The sequence below is a fragment of the Pinus tabuliformis genome, chromosome 9 (assembly GCF_031772625.1).
Source record: "Pinus tabuliformis cultivar Carrire ecotype Pingquan chromosome 9, CPIR1, whole genome shotgun sequence".
NCBI classification, from domain to species: Eukaryota; Viridiplantae; Streptophyta; class Pinopsida; order Pinales; family Pinaceae; genus Pinus; species Pinus tabuliformis.
The window spans coordinates 159,670,115-159,684,649 of record NC_142307.1 but is presented as its reverse complement, the minus strand read 5'-3'; positions in this window follow the sequence as shown (position 1 = coordinate 159,684,649).

Here is a 14,535-nt window from a genome sequence, read left to right as displayed (position 1 = left end):
GAACGTTTTCAACGATACGTAGTTTAACAGAAATGTCAATAGGCATCGTTTGGGTAATATCGCCCATGTTCCCTTCCGACCAAACTTCATGGGTCATGATAGGCGTTTGAAGTGGTTGGGTTGGGAAACGAGAAGAGAACTCCTCAAGACAAGTAGACATGACCATTGGGCCGGGTAATAACAAGGAACAATGATGAATATCATTCCACGGTGCTTCCTCCAGAGACGTAATTTCCATGATAATTTCGTCAGAAGGAAAATTCTTGGTTAAGGGATAGGGAGAATCCGAAGAACCAAGCCACGAGGATTGAGAATAGGTGTCAAGAGACGTACTTGAAGCAGTATGATTAGTGGGTACCAAAGTCGAATCCGTAACAATCTCCACATAATTGATCTCAGCAGGGCTTGACGACATGACATCACCCCATGTATCAACAAGATCAGGAGAGGGAATTACCCAAGGATTAGACTTAAACGAGATCATGTAGACTGAGGAAACATGCAAAGGTGGGAGAGGAAAAATACACATCAAGGTGGGATCTTTGAAAAGTCCAGCCCCCATGCTCTCATAAGGAGCACCAGTATGCTTCACATAAGGAACATTGCGATCCAAGGAAGAAGAGGCAAAGAATGACAACTGGTCGACCGTGACGACTTTCCCTTGATGAGGAAAATGGAGCACACAGACCAGAGAGGAGGCTACAACATGCATGGAATGGGTCCAACTCTGTCCGTGTAGAAGATTATATTTAAGATTTGCATCAACAATTTCTACTTCAACATTGAATGTCTTGCCTTCCAAGGTAATGGCAATATTAGGAAGGACACCAAAAGGTTGAGAATCATGTCCATCAAAGGCTTCCAATGTGTTAGGTGATTGGTTAAGGGTAGGATAACCAATTTCCTTCCAAGAAGAGACAGAATTGATGCAGGTGGAGGCACCTTCATCAATGACGGTCCTGTGAATTTCTTCTCATTAATGATCACCTGAATGAGAAAGGAAATTTGATGAGGTAAGCATGGAACATGGTTTTCAAGATCGAAACAAATGAGATTGGAATCAGATGGATCAATACCTCCAATAGCTGACAACAATGCTTTCTGCTGAGAAGGATAGCTTTGAAGGACCTCGAGAGCAGACATAGCTAATGGTGCTTGAGCCAAATCCTCAACAATGTTATAATCCTGAGCAGCTTGAGCATTTGGATTATACGAGGACTTTCATAGCACACGTCGAGAGGGTATTCGAATAGAAAAATTAGGATTAGGTCGCTCTGTATGGAGAGGACCAAAGGTAGACGAGATAGAGGAGGAAGGGGTACCTTATTTCTCTTTCCCTACTGTCGAAGTAGGTGTTTGATAATCTTTTGATTGGTAGCCACATTTATAGGTGTGTTCATCATGAACACTTGGGAACCTATGGAAGTGGAAGACTAAGGTTGGTCTACCATTTGGGCTACTGGGATGGAAAGGGCTCTTTCAAGATAACCGAGGTCCCTTTGAGCAAGCGACTAACTTCAGATCATCGGGGACAATATTTAGTGTAGTGATCCTCCTCACAGATGAGACATGGATACTTGGGCTTTCTTTGAGAAGCATTGCCAACAGATGAGTTAGGAGGGCCTTGTTTCGGGGCATCAACTTTGGCCTTGCATTTGCCCTTCTTTTTACCCTTAGAGGATTTGTCCGTTGTGGTAGACTGAACAATGTGAACCGTAGAGGTTTTACCAGGACCAGTTGAATTTCGAGAGGGATCATTGGAACTAGTGTTTGAGACCACTTTCTTCTTGGAAGAATATTTGTGGGGGTCTAAGACACAAAACCAATCACTCCATCAATAGGTGGGGTAGCCAGAGATTTCAATGTTGTCAGATTAGTGATGGTCTCATAGCATTGGGTAACATCTCATATAATGTGGCAGATTGCGAGTAGACTAGGTCCAAATACTAGGCATGAGTGATGGATCACTCCTCTATAACACACCCACCCATAGTTATGTCGCTAGAAATTGGGTTGACGAATGATTTGGTGAACCATTCTGTTAGCAACTAATCAGTAATTTCAAACTTGATCAGGCGATGACGACGTCTCCATTCATGGATGTGATAAGAGATATGGGCCGCAGTGTCTTTCTTAAGTGACGTAAGAAGATAGGTGCTAGTTTCATAGTGAACTAGCACCTGGAAATGAGTGAGGAAATCCATAGCGAGAGTGTTGAAGTCACTATAGGTACCTCGAGGCAATTCGATGTACCATTTTGAGGCGGCCCCTATGAGAGTTCTTTGAAAGAGCCGTAAATGGATAAAACCATCAACGTATGAATTGGAGGAGCACCGAAGGCAATATGTCATCACCTGGCCTTGTGGATCCTCCTTCACTTTTCCCTCAAATTTCGAGCAGTCGCCCAAAAATTTCATTGGAACTAGAGGCCAATAAGGCGAATGACGAATATGATCATTGGTAAGCCTTGACACATCAGGGAGTTCCAATGTAGCCAAGAACGGAAATTGCATATTAAAAAGAATTTGGGGCCTCTAAGTAGGCTCGGACTACAGAACCCATCCTTTTTGGTAAGGATTTTCCCCCCACAGTGGATGATTTTGTCCATATGGAATCTGATTTTGCCCCCACTATAGGTTACCTTGCCCGTAGGGAGGATTTTGTCCTGGGTAGCCTTGATACTATCCTGCCATAGGCTGTTGATAAGCAGCATACAAGTTAAAAGGTTGTTGAGCCTGTTGACCTTGGACATAAGGATTTTGAAACTGCTGACCCTAGACATATGGATTTTGCACCTGCTTCCCCTGGACATAAGGATTTTGAACCTGTTGCCCTTAGACATAAGGATTTTGAGCTTGCCGTTGTAGGATTTGACCTTGACCTTGCAAAGGCTGACCTTGCTGATATGAATACAAGGGTTGATGTTGCCTAGGTTAACCTTATTGTTGTAAAGGATGGCTTTTCTGCTGTAAATTTTGTCCATGCGGTTGCAAAGGTTGACCTTGCGAGGACATAGGTTGGGAGGATTCACGAACAAATTGTGTGTGTGGCTGCAAATTTTGTTGCAACTGTTGCAAGGGTTGCCCCTGCGGTTTGTTGCAGTTTTCCTTGTTGTTGAACTACCTACCCTTGCTACTGCAAGGATTACCCTTGCTGCTGTGAAGGTTGCCCCTGCTGCTGTAAGGGTACTTGGACAATTTCTAGGGTAACACCCTGAGGGTACTGAAAGTTCCCGAATTGGATTTGGCCATATCCACCAGGCACAACAGATGGACCAGGATAAACATAGGGCCCAACTAGAAGGATGTAAGGTGGATTTACCATCGTTTGTGAACCATATGGAACATAAGGAGGTTGGAACAGAACTTGAGCCACATATGGCTGCTGGTACTAGACGTTACTTGACCCAGATGGACAAACAGGTTTCGTAATAACATTGTAAGAGGGTTGATTCATTCCAACCATGTGAGGTTGTGAGCCACTCACATTGGTTTCACGAGACATCATGGATATATTCAGATCTTTCTCCCCAGGCAGTGGTAGAGTCCGTCCACTCACTAGAGTGGTAGAAGAACTTACCAAGACTTGACTTGAGACTGTTAGTTGAACCAGAAGAGTCGGTTGAAATGACGAAACAAGTGGAGTCGAAATGGTGGGTTGCACCGGAACTGAAGTGACTACAGTTTGCACAATTGGTCGAGAGGTTGGGTTTTGAACGAATGAACCTGAGGTAGGAATTGCATCGGAAGACCAGATAGGGTTGTGATATAATGGCGAGGCACTAAGAGTGCCCTAAACCAACTGATTTAGAGAGGTATAACCATGAGGCAATAAAGGCTCGCTATACTTAAGGTAGATGCTAGTCAGAATGCTTCCCGTATAAGGGAAACCTTTTGGAGGGAACGAATATCCCTACTCATCAAATGCATGAGGAGTGTGTGTAGCAGAAACCTCCGAGTGACCCAGAGAGGAGACTAGAATCTAGCCTTCTGATTCCATGGGTGGAAACAAACGATGATGAGCAACCAAAGATGTTCGAGGAGATAATTCGAACAAAACACAAGGTAGATCGTACAAACTGTACGGACACTGCAGTGATATCACAACAGAATCGAAAAATTGATTAGAGGGTAAACAACCAGTCCTTGTTGACCTTCAGGAGTCAACGGACTCTCGAGAGTCTGGATAGGATTATCCAGAGATTTCAGGCCAGATTCGTAAGGTGACCAATTATCTGATGGAAGAGGGCAAGATGAAAAAGATTGAATACTCAAAACAATTCCAAGTTCAACACCTTGATCCTTGAGTGACTGCGAGAGTTTAGGGAGAGGCTCCTTAGATGATCTTTCAGATGGAGGAGTGGAAGAGGAACTAGGTGAACTTGATGGTTCTGCCATGATGACTTTGTCTCAAACAACAAGAGAATAGAGATTAATTTCAGGGCTTCTTTAAAATATATTGAAGGTATACTCACGATGTGGTCTAGAATAAGACTATTAGGAATGTCATGTGATTGTGGAAAAAAAAATTGAGCCGCTGAAATAGACTGATGCCTTTTCATGTTTTAAGAGTCGAGAAAAAGGCAAAGATGACTCTAGTCACTTTTGGTTTGAACGAGCTCGAAAGGAAAATTGCTCGATGATCTTTAAAATTTAAAGAGTAAAAAAGAACAAAATGACTGCTTAGGGTAATCTAAGCAAAAGGATTACCAAGTAAGTGTGAACTGCAGAATACCTCTCGACGAACCGAGAAGTACGGGTAGGAAATCTCCCTGAATGCTATGTTTGATGTATCACGTTTACAAGGCGATAGACTCGACTTCCTATGGATAAAGAATTGCAAACCTAGTGGGGTCTCCCTATATATACAGGATGGTACGAGGAGCATAAGTTCATACTAGCATTGTCTAGTGCCAAAAAAAACAACAATTCTAAGTTTAAAGACATCGTAACACGTCTCTAGCCTAGACCTCTAAATGTGAGTGTTAAGTTTCAAACGCGCCTTAGGTTAATTGAATACATTTTAAAAGTTTATATTTAAATTAAGTCTCAGTTTTTAGGCCCTATCAATGTCACTTGAAAAATCCTATATGCAGCTATATGAGACAAAACCCTTTCAATTCGATGAATGTTTACACTAATTGAGAGTAGAGAAAACAATCAATGCAACAAACAAGCAACTGAGAGTAAGATGACTCTTCACTACTTCGCTTTTCAAAACAAAATAATGAAAATTATTTCCACTTCCTATCCTTCTTATCAAATGCACTTCAACTAGTCCTTTCAACAGTAAAAGAAGATCCTTTCATTTTAAATTCTCATGATGATGCAATTCTAGCTTTCAATGATGCTACTTAATGCAACATATCAATTTAACAAACTAGAATGATGTATTTTTTTCAATGGAATGATAAAATGAATCTTTCACATAGACATTTCAATGAAAAATTTTCAAACAACCAACATCAATCATATACCAAGCAAGATAAGAAGAGCTCCTCTCAAACCAAGCATGCAAAGACTCAATCGAAACAAAATGACCAATGTAATCTATGTTCAAAAAGATACGTTCAATGAAGAGAAGAGAAAACAAAACTTTTTCACTTTTTCAATTGAAAAAAAAAGCAATACAAGGACTAAAACATGAAATGCATGGGGTAGCTAACCAACAACTTGACTTGATGAGCAAAAAAATGGTTGAATGGACAATGACCTAGATGTCCTAGGGACACAAACCATCCAAAATCTAAAAAAATCAAGTAAGGTAAACTCAAACCAATCAAGCAAATAAATCAAGCTAACGAAGTTTTCTAGCCAAGGAGAATACAGGTAAACAAGCTAAGAAACATAACTTATGAGGAAAAGACACATTGGCAATGATTTAGCAGAAACCCTAATCTTAACCTACATGCATCGGCGTGAATGCCTAACTAAAAAAAAGCGCCACAAGGGGCTACGACGCAACTATTCAATGGTAAATAGTCCTCTTCGGTGCGACTACCAGAAAATAAACAATGCTGATTGAGGGATTCAAAGAAAAAATAAAAGTTTTCAGAAATCAAAACTAGACTTGTCACTCTAAATTCAAGAATCTAGGCAGCAAACAGTGTAAAGCATAGAAAACCAAAAAGAAAGAGTGATACGACAAAATTCAACACAAATCATGAAATTCAAACAATCCAAAGAGAGGGATGGATCCCTAGCAGAGTTGCCAATTTGTGGAGTAGGAGTATCCTCTCTACGGACAAAGACGATCCCTCTAGCCCAAGAGTGGGTCTAGTTGCAAACAAGACAATATAATGTAAATTTCCTTAGATTAGAATCGAATAAGAGGGCCTACCTATTATAGCGCTAATCCACTTGATGTTGATTTTTCTTCCTTGCTCCAACTTCCTTTCGTTCCTTTCGTTCAAATACTTGAAACAAACATGCAAGAAACAACAACAAATTTTATAGCATAAAATTGATTCGATCTACTTAAAATGTCAAGGAGTTTTAAGCTATCAAATGTAATATTACACACGATATAGGAAATAAACCATTATTTGTATTAATATAAACTTCAAAGAGAAATACAATCGGAGCCTTGACGTTGCAGGTTCCCTTTGGCATGTTCGAGTTCCAACACCACTATAAGCATCTCATGATTCACCTTCAAAACAATGGAAGTTCAAGTCCTCTTTTCCTTTGCTCCAAACCAAATACTATAAGCTTATTCTCCCTTCACACACAAAATAGAAGGCTGAGGTTCTCAAGATGGCTATCAATATTTGTACATAATTCCAACCCTTTCACTAGCTAGCTAAGGTTGTCAAATGAGGAGTTTATATAGCTTCGATAGAGGGGAAATGGATCCTCTTATGGTGGGAGAGGCCTTATCCCTTTTGGTTTGTTCCATCTTAATAGGGGAAAAGAGCCCAAACAATATCTCTTGGCTGTATCCAGTTCAACCATTTACCAGACTTCCGTTCAAGAAGCTTCTAGACCTGGAAGCTTCAACTCCATTTTTAAAAACATTCCAAAAGAGGGTCAGTGCGGGTGATGAATGGATCACTTGCACCGTTCTGTGCTAGTCTTAGTTTTAAACTTTACAAATTAGTGCAGGGAGGGAACTAAGCACTAGCGTCAGTCTTGAAAATTGTGCTTGAAGGAATATTCTTGGGAATTAATGTAAGAGGGAAATGTTCTATAGATGAAGAGGGATGTAGGGACACGTTCTTCATGGCAGGGAAACATATGAGGGTCACTATAGAGGTCTTCCAGGATCGAGGAACGGGGAGTATAGGGACAGTGACAAAATGTTTTGTAACAACATGTGAGGCTTTCTAGATGAGTAAAATCCTGATTGGTTTGTTTGGTCAGCAGATGGATCCGACATTGATTTATTGTGATAATCAGAGTTGTATCAAACTCTTTGAAAATCCATTCTTTCATGATCAGTACAAGCATATTGATATCTGGTATCATCATCTCAGAGATTGTGTATTGAGGTGGATCATGTTGTTAGATTACATTCCCATGGAGGAGCAAAATGCTGACATCTTGACAAAGGCATTGTCAATATGTAAATTCGAGTTTCACAGAGACAGGATCGGGGTAGTTGATAATCCCTTTCTTGTTGAGAGAAAGTGTTGAGAAATGGTAACAATAAATTCTAGTTTAATTTTTCCTTGAATTAAAATGTGAATTAAATTAAAATTCTATTCTCATAACAACTTAAAATAGTTAAATTACGTTTATTAAACTTACCTAACTTTGGAAATTCGAGTTGGAAGTAATTTTGAATTCATTTATATGTTCTCCCTACACTGTAGGAGTCCAGTGTGAGTTAATTGTGGGTTGTAAAATAGAAGACTCAGTTTCATGAGTTAGTTCAGTTAAATTAGTTCTCAAACTGATTAAGAGAACTAATAGTGAATTAACAGTCAATGGTGACACTAATGAACTCCACCAATGGTACTCTATTTAATTGAATATTTACTCATTAGAAACTCATGCATGTCGATTATGAGAAAGACCCAATTGATACTAGAGTGTAGGGACAATGTACTATTTGTTTTAGATTTTTGTGAGTTGCACTGATAGTGCATGCATTCAAGAACTGATCCTTGAGGGATTACGCTATTTTTAGAGGCTTTATTTCCCTTTAAGTAAAATCTATCCTTCCTAGGAATTACACATTGGAATAGAGAGTTGGAGAGCTTGTGAAGAGGCTAATATTTGGCCTTGAGCTTTCTTGTGAGTTGGAGATTGAATTTGTTGAGTGCTGGGATTGTTCTTGAGAGAACAAGCATTGCAATTTCATCTTGATTTTCCAGATTAATGCAAAACAGATAGTTGGGTTCTGAGTTGTGGCTTTCCCTGGATATTTATTTTGTTATGTGCCGTTGATTCTCTTGAATCCTCTAATGATTATTGTTTTCTCAATGTTTATGGGCTTCTGCTATAAAGAGTAGAAGTAGATTATTGTTTTTTTCTTTAGTACATTGCATGAGCTTGTGAATCTACCGGATTTTCTACATAAAGTGAACAAGAGTGTCAAATTCTAGTTAACTCAAGTTTTTTCCTTGTGACGAAGAGAGAATTTTGGTAACAAAAGTTAGATGAAGGGGAAACTTGTTATAGATTAGGATAATGTGGTCCTCCTGGTACATAGCTTGTATTATAGTCTTATATAGTCTAGGAGAAAGGTGTATTTCAACCAACAACATAGTATTCTCTACCAAGATGATGAGAAGGTATCTTCATGTATAACACATTTAAGAAGATATCACAATTCAAATTGATAACTTAATATTTGTAAACAAATTTAGGGTAATTGACAACATTCATCAAAAAGATAGTAGTATCCTCATATATAACAATTCTCCATCAAAAATTCATTGACAATTTTCAATATACATATATGATTACTATATTAAAACTTATCATAGATATCATTATTCAAAGGTAAATTCAGAACATTACATCCAAAAATAGTAATATCATCATGCATAATAATTCCCCATCAAAATAATGTTGATAATTTTCAATATATACATAAAAAAACAAGATAAAAATGATAATATCATCATCATATTTAATCAAATGAACTAAAAGACAATGTATGATTACAAAATAAAAATGTTTCATAGATATCATTATTCTAAGGTAAATTCACAACATGCATAAAAGAATAGGAATCTCATCATACACAATAATTCTTCATAAAAAAATGTAAACAATTTTCAACATATTCATCATCATCATTATTCGAATCATCATCATTATTCAAATCAACTAAAATTCAAATGTATGATTACCATATTAAGGAATCCCATCTAAATATAAAAAATAATGCATGGCTAGCTAGCATCATGAAAATCATAGTCAAGATTATCCCCATTATCATTTCCATGATCATCATCATGACCATCCTAATAATATCATCCACATATTCATCACCAATGCCGTTGCCATCCTCATCATCATCATCTCTGATATATGATGTAATCTAAACATAGTCTGTATCATCATCTTCATGGTCATTACATGTACCGTTCTAGAAAAAATATCAATAGTACATGTTAGTACTAATTCTACAGCAAAATGAATAGTTTTATTACAATGCTAACCATAAAATGAGATAGGACATAATAACATTTAATAGTTCTAAAAAATAAAATGAAAATATGGTTTAAGATATATTGGAGATCTAACTAAGATTACACTTGTAATTCACATTAAGTAGTAGAAGCGTTTTTTAATGCATATAAAGTAGGTACCCATTTGTTCTTCATATAATATTGTGAATGTTTCTTATGATTTCCATGCACGATTGGTAAATTGAGAGTTACTAGAAGCTTTATTTCAAATTATAATTGTAATTCAGGTTAGAAATAGAAGAAATTTTAACGAAAAAAGAATGTCACATGAAATATTGAGTTGTTTTTAATGCATGTACTTTTCTCTATTAGAAAATAAGTCACATACAATATGGATGTCACATGAAATATAGTAGAAAATATTTGTTTTCTACTATTGATTGTTTCCAAGCCCATGGTTTTGGTAACCACCAACAATAGAAAATAATTATTGACCATGGTGATTTGATGGAAAAGGTTGATAGCCAACAATTTCCACTCAAATCATTGGTAAAAAAATCATCAGACTACATTCCAGATAAAAAAAATCATTCTTTTACAAAAGTGAAGGCCTATATTCATATTATTTATGATGTCTTTCACCTAGAGTCATGCACTTCCGTCATATGCCCAATACTATAGGTTACAAAAACAATGTGTGAATACCATAAATCACTATTATAAAAACTAATAAATAGTTATATACAATAAAAATTAATTGTACTAATAATTTTTTTATGGAAAAAATATATAGCCACCAATTTCCACTCAAATTATGCCGAGTCTCTTCTCTATCCATGAAAACCATATTTATGAGAATTTTGATATGCCCAAATAGATTAATAATTTCCATTTAAAAAGATGCTTATCCTGAATCACTCTCTAACACGTCAACATTAGAAAATCACTCTCTGGACTGTTTCAGGGATGATATCATGGTGTTTGAGCATGACATGTGAGCCGCAGCATGAGCATACGTTTGATTGACAGAGGAGGGGGATGCATTGGTGGCAGCAGTGGGGCACACAGAGGGTGAAAAGAGCTAAGTAGTGGAGAGACAATGTGTATCCATGACATGAGACGCACAGAGGGTGAAAAGAGAAGTGGAATACATAAAAGAGAGAGGAAGAGGTTGACTCTAGTGAAAAGGCTGAGTGTAGAGATAAAATACTAATAGAGAAAGGAGAGTCAAAGGAAGGTCAAAGGAAATTCACGAGACAAAGGTAAATAATTTAAACTCAAAGGGAGGGTACAAAAGACAGACCACCCAGAATTATTTCCCAACGTAGAGGAGGAAAAAACAAAACACTGACATGAAAAATTTACAAGCTGGCTATGGTTGAAAATGGAAATAAAAAATTCTTTAACTAAAAGCAGGTTAACAATGTATCCATTCAGCTATTATTTTACTTCTAATAAATTAATACAAAATTAAATATTAATATTTATAATTTATATAATTTATTTAATTTATTAGACTCAAGTTATTTTAACATTTAAATTAGAAAATATTAATATTTATAATTTATATAATTTATTTGAGTCAAGTTATTTTAAAATTCAAATTAGAAAATAATTAAATTTTATAATACAAAATAATTTTAATATTAACAATATTTGACTTTAATATATTTTTAATAATTATATAAAGCACAAAACACCATTGACTTTTATCCTCTATTTTGATAAAGTATTTTTCATAATTACTAAAAATAAAATAAAATTTTGAAAAATATTAATGGTTATCTATTTTATTCACTAAATAAATGACAAAAGCATCTTCTTCAATAAATAAGTGAGGAAACATCATCTTCAATAATAAATTTAAAATTCAAACAGCATCATTCAATAAACAAGTGAGAAACATCATCTTCAATAATAAATTTAAAATTCAAACAGAATCATTCAATAAATAAGTGAGGAAACATCATCTTCGCACGGATTTCGGCCGTTTAATCACATGGCTAGACTTTCAAATTTTAATACAATTTCACAACTTCATGTTTTGGCCAAGGAAGGCACTGTCTAAAGAAGGTCTTTCCTCTCCAAACGAATTTTGGCAGGTTTCCATCATATCAGAGATTATACAGCTCACACATAAACACAAAAACTTGGAACTTGCAAATTGTCTTCATTCATCCACTGAACAGGTTTTTATACATCACAGAGAACTTTCTGGACTTTGATGGGGTGGTGGCTTCTTCATGAAGCTTGCCCATTTTGTCAACGATCTCTAGAAACTATATTTAATACATCTGTTGAATTCTAGATCCAGCATTTAAAGCTTTTGTTGAGTTTTGGCTGTGTGTAGTTGGAATTAGTTCCTTCCATCACTCCCCCTTAATTCCAACTATATAACAAATATACTATATCACAATAAACAAGATACTATACTCTTAATCACGACGACCTAAACTTTAACTTGCTTGCTGGTCTAAGTCTCAGCTAGGCTTACAAAACATTTCATTTTTGCCTTCTTGTGAAAGGGTCCATGCTTGTTCATTTGCTGGTGCAGTTTCAAATTCACCTTTCTGGCTTTCCTAAAAGAATTCCTCTGCTCTTTGCTTATGTACTTAACATCAACAACTTTTTCCAGATTGGGATGCAATGCAAGACCCCGAACAAGGTAATTTAATTCAAGTTTTTGGGACTTATACTTGTCCTTAATGCTTCCAATTTCTTCAAGTTTTGTTGCTTCTTCCTGATTGTCAATATCTGCACACTCAAAAACAATGTTAGATTCATAAACAGAACCATATTGATTTTTGTCATCGTGCTCTTTGGAAAGAGCTTTGCTTCCTTCATTTTTCTTTGCTGACATAGTTGATTCATGTCCTCTTTCCTCAATTCTGTTGCTGCAAACATGTTGTCCTGCATTTGATTTGTGTATGGAGGTAGGCAACTCTTCTCACCAAACAACAACTCATCAATAAGATGCTTTTCATGCATCATATTTAACCACTCATCATGGGATACATAATTGTCATCAAATTTGACTTCATAGATCTCTACATCACAGGATGTTTCCTTAATATCACATACTACTCTATTGTCAGCTAAAGACATGCTTTCAGCCTTAATCCCAGCTATGATGCTTTCAACACAATCACCTTTAGCAACAACACCTTCATCAACTTTAGCTTCCTTAGTACCCTCCATACTGTATTTCATTTCAAGAATATCCCAAAATATTTTTGCATCACATATTTCACCAAATTCATACAAATTTATACTAGACAAAATATTTTCATCTAAAGGTGATATGATGAGAAACAATTCTATTGCACCTCTACTTTTATCATTGGCATTTATGGAAATTCCTTGAACAAATTGCCATAAATTAACTGAACCAAACAATCCCTCCATTTTTATTGCCCAAAGTTTGAAATGTTTACCTGAGAAAATTCATAAAACTGGCATTAATCGTTTCAGTATTGCATTAGTGTCTTCAAATTCTTCTATCTCATTCAGATCTACTTTGGCTTGAAGCATTTCATATTCTTCTGCAACTATTGCCATTTCATTCTTTCTCCTTACCTATTTAAATTTTCTTCAAGACCGTCTCCTCTGTTGACCCATCACTCTTCTTTTAACACAACTAAAGACGTTGTGATCCACAACAGGCACAAACAACATCACTAATCTTCACATAACAGACTTAGCAACAGACTTCACCAAGTCGGTAAGAGCAACATTGCTCAAAACATAATCCACACTCAAAGCACCATGTTGCACCTCTCGCAGCAATCTCTTTCTCTCGGTCTGATTGCTCACAAAGAAATTCCACGCTCTCCTCCGCCTCACTTGCCGAAACACATAGCATAAATCCTTGGCTCTCCTCGGCACTCTTCCTTGAAATTCCTCGGCTTTGAGGCTCCTTCACGCTCAAATGGATTTCTGCGGCTTCCACTCTACAAATACTTTCCATGGGCTACAATCTTCCTTGACAGTGTTGCACTTTTACTTAATGGCAGCACAACAACGTTACTTAGCACTTAGTCACACAACAATCACACGCTACTTTTAACAGTGCCTCCTCTTGGCACTCACCTTAGCACTCTAACAGCCAACACAAACATGACATCAACGCTTCTAGACAGCACTCAACGCAGCAGCTCAACGGCTCCTCTAACCAGTTAATCACAACACACTACACACTCCACAGTGCGGCTTGATTGGCCGCACCAATCTACACACCACGGGCAGACTCTACCTGCGTTTCACACCACAGAGCCCTCACAACCCTGGCCAAACATAGCTCACCTGAGCTCATATCTTCTCACAACTCACTTGGCTCTTTCAACAACGCTCCAGCGTACACCACTGAGCTCTGACTGTTAACTCCAACTCAGAGCACACAGCTCCAACTCACAGCACTCATTGAGCTATCTCATAGCTCTTCACAACTCATCCTCACACCTGCTTTGTGACCTCACAGGTCACCTCTTTTTCTCAAGCTACGGATTCTACAGTCTGCTTCTCCTTACAGCCTTTGTTGGCTGATTCTCAAGGCGGCTCCTCCACGCCACTGCTCCTCTACACAGCTTCACACAATGGCTCAAATGGGCTGGCAAATTGGCGCCCTCGTCATACAATGCTTCAAGCCACACTGGCTCCTCACATGGTCGCACACGCACAACAGTTCTTTAAGCCACACTAGATCCTCATATGGTGGCACTTCCACAATGCTCGCTCTTCCTCACACAGTGGATACAGCGGAAACCCTCAAACTCAGAACACAACACACAGTCAATCTTCTCCTCCAAGCGCAGACCAGCCTTGAGATGTGAAACTAAGCTGAAACCTTTGCAGAAAACACGCAGACTCTGGCTCCCCTCACGCAGCACTCACACTCCCATAGCACTCAAACAACGACACTCCTCCCAGTGGCACTTAGTAGCACCCTAGCGGCA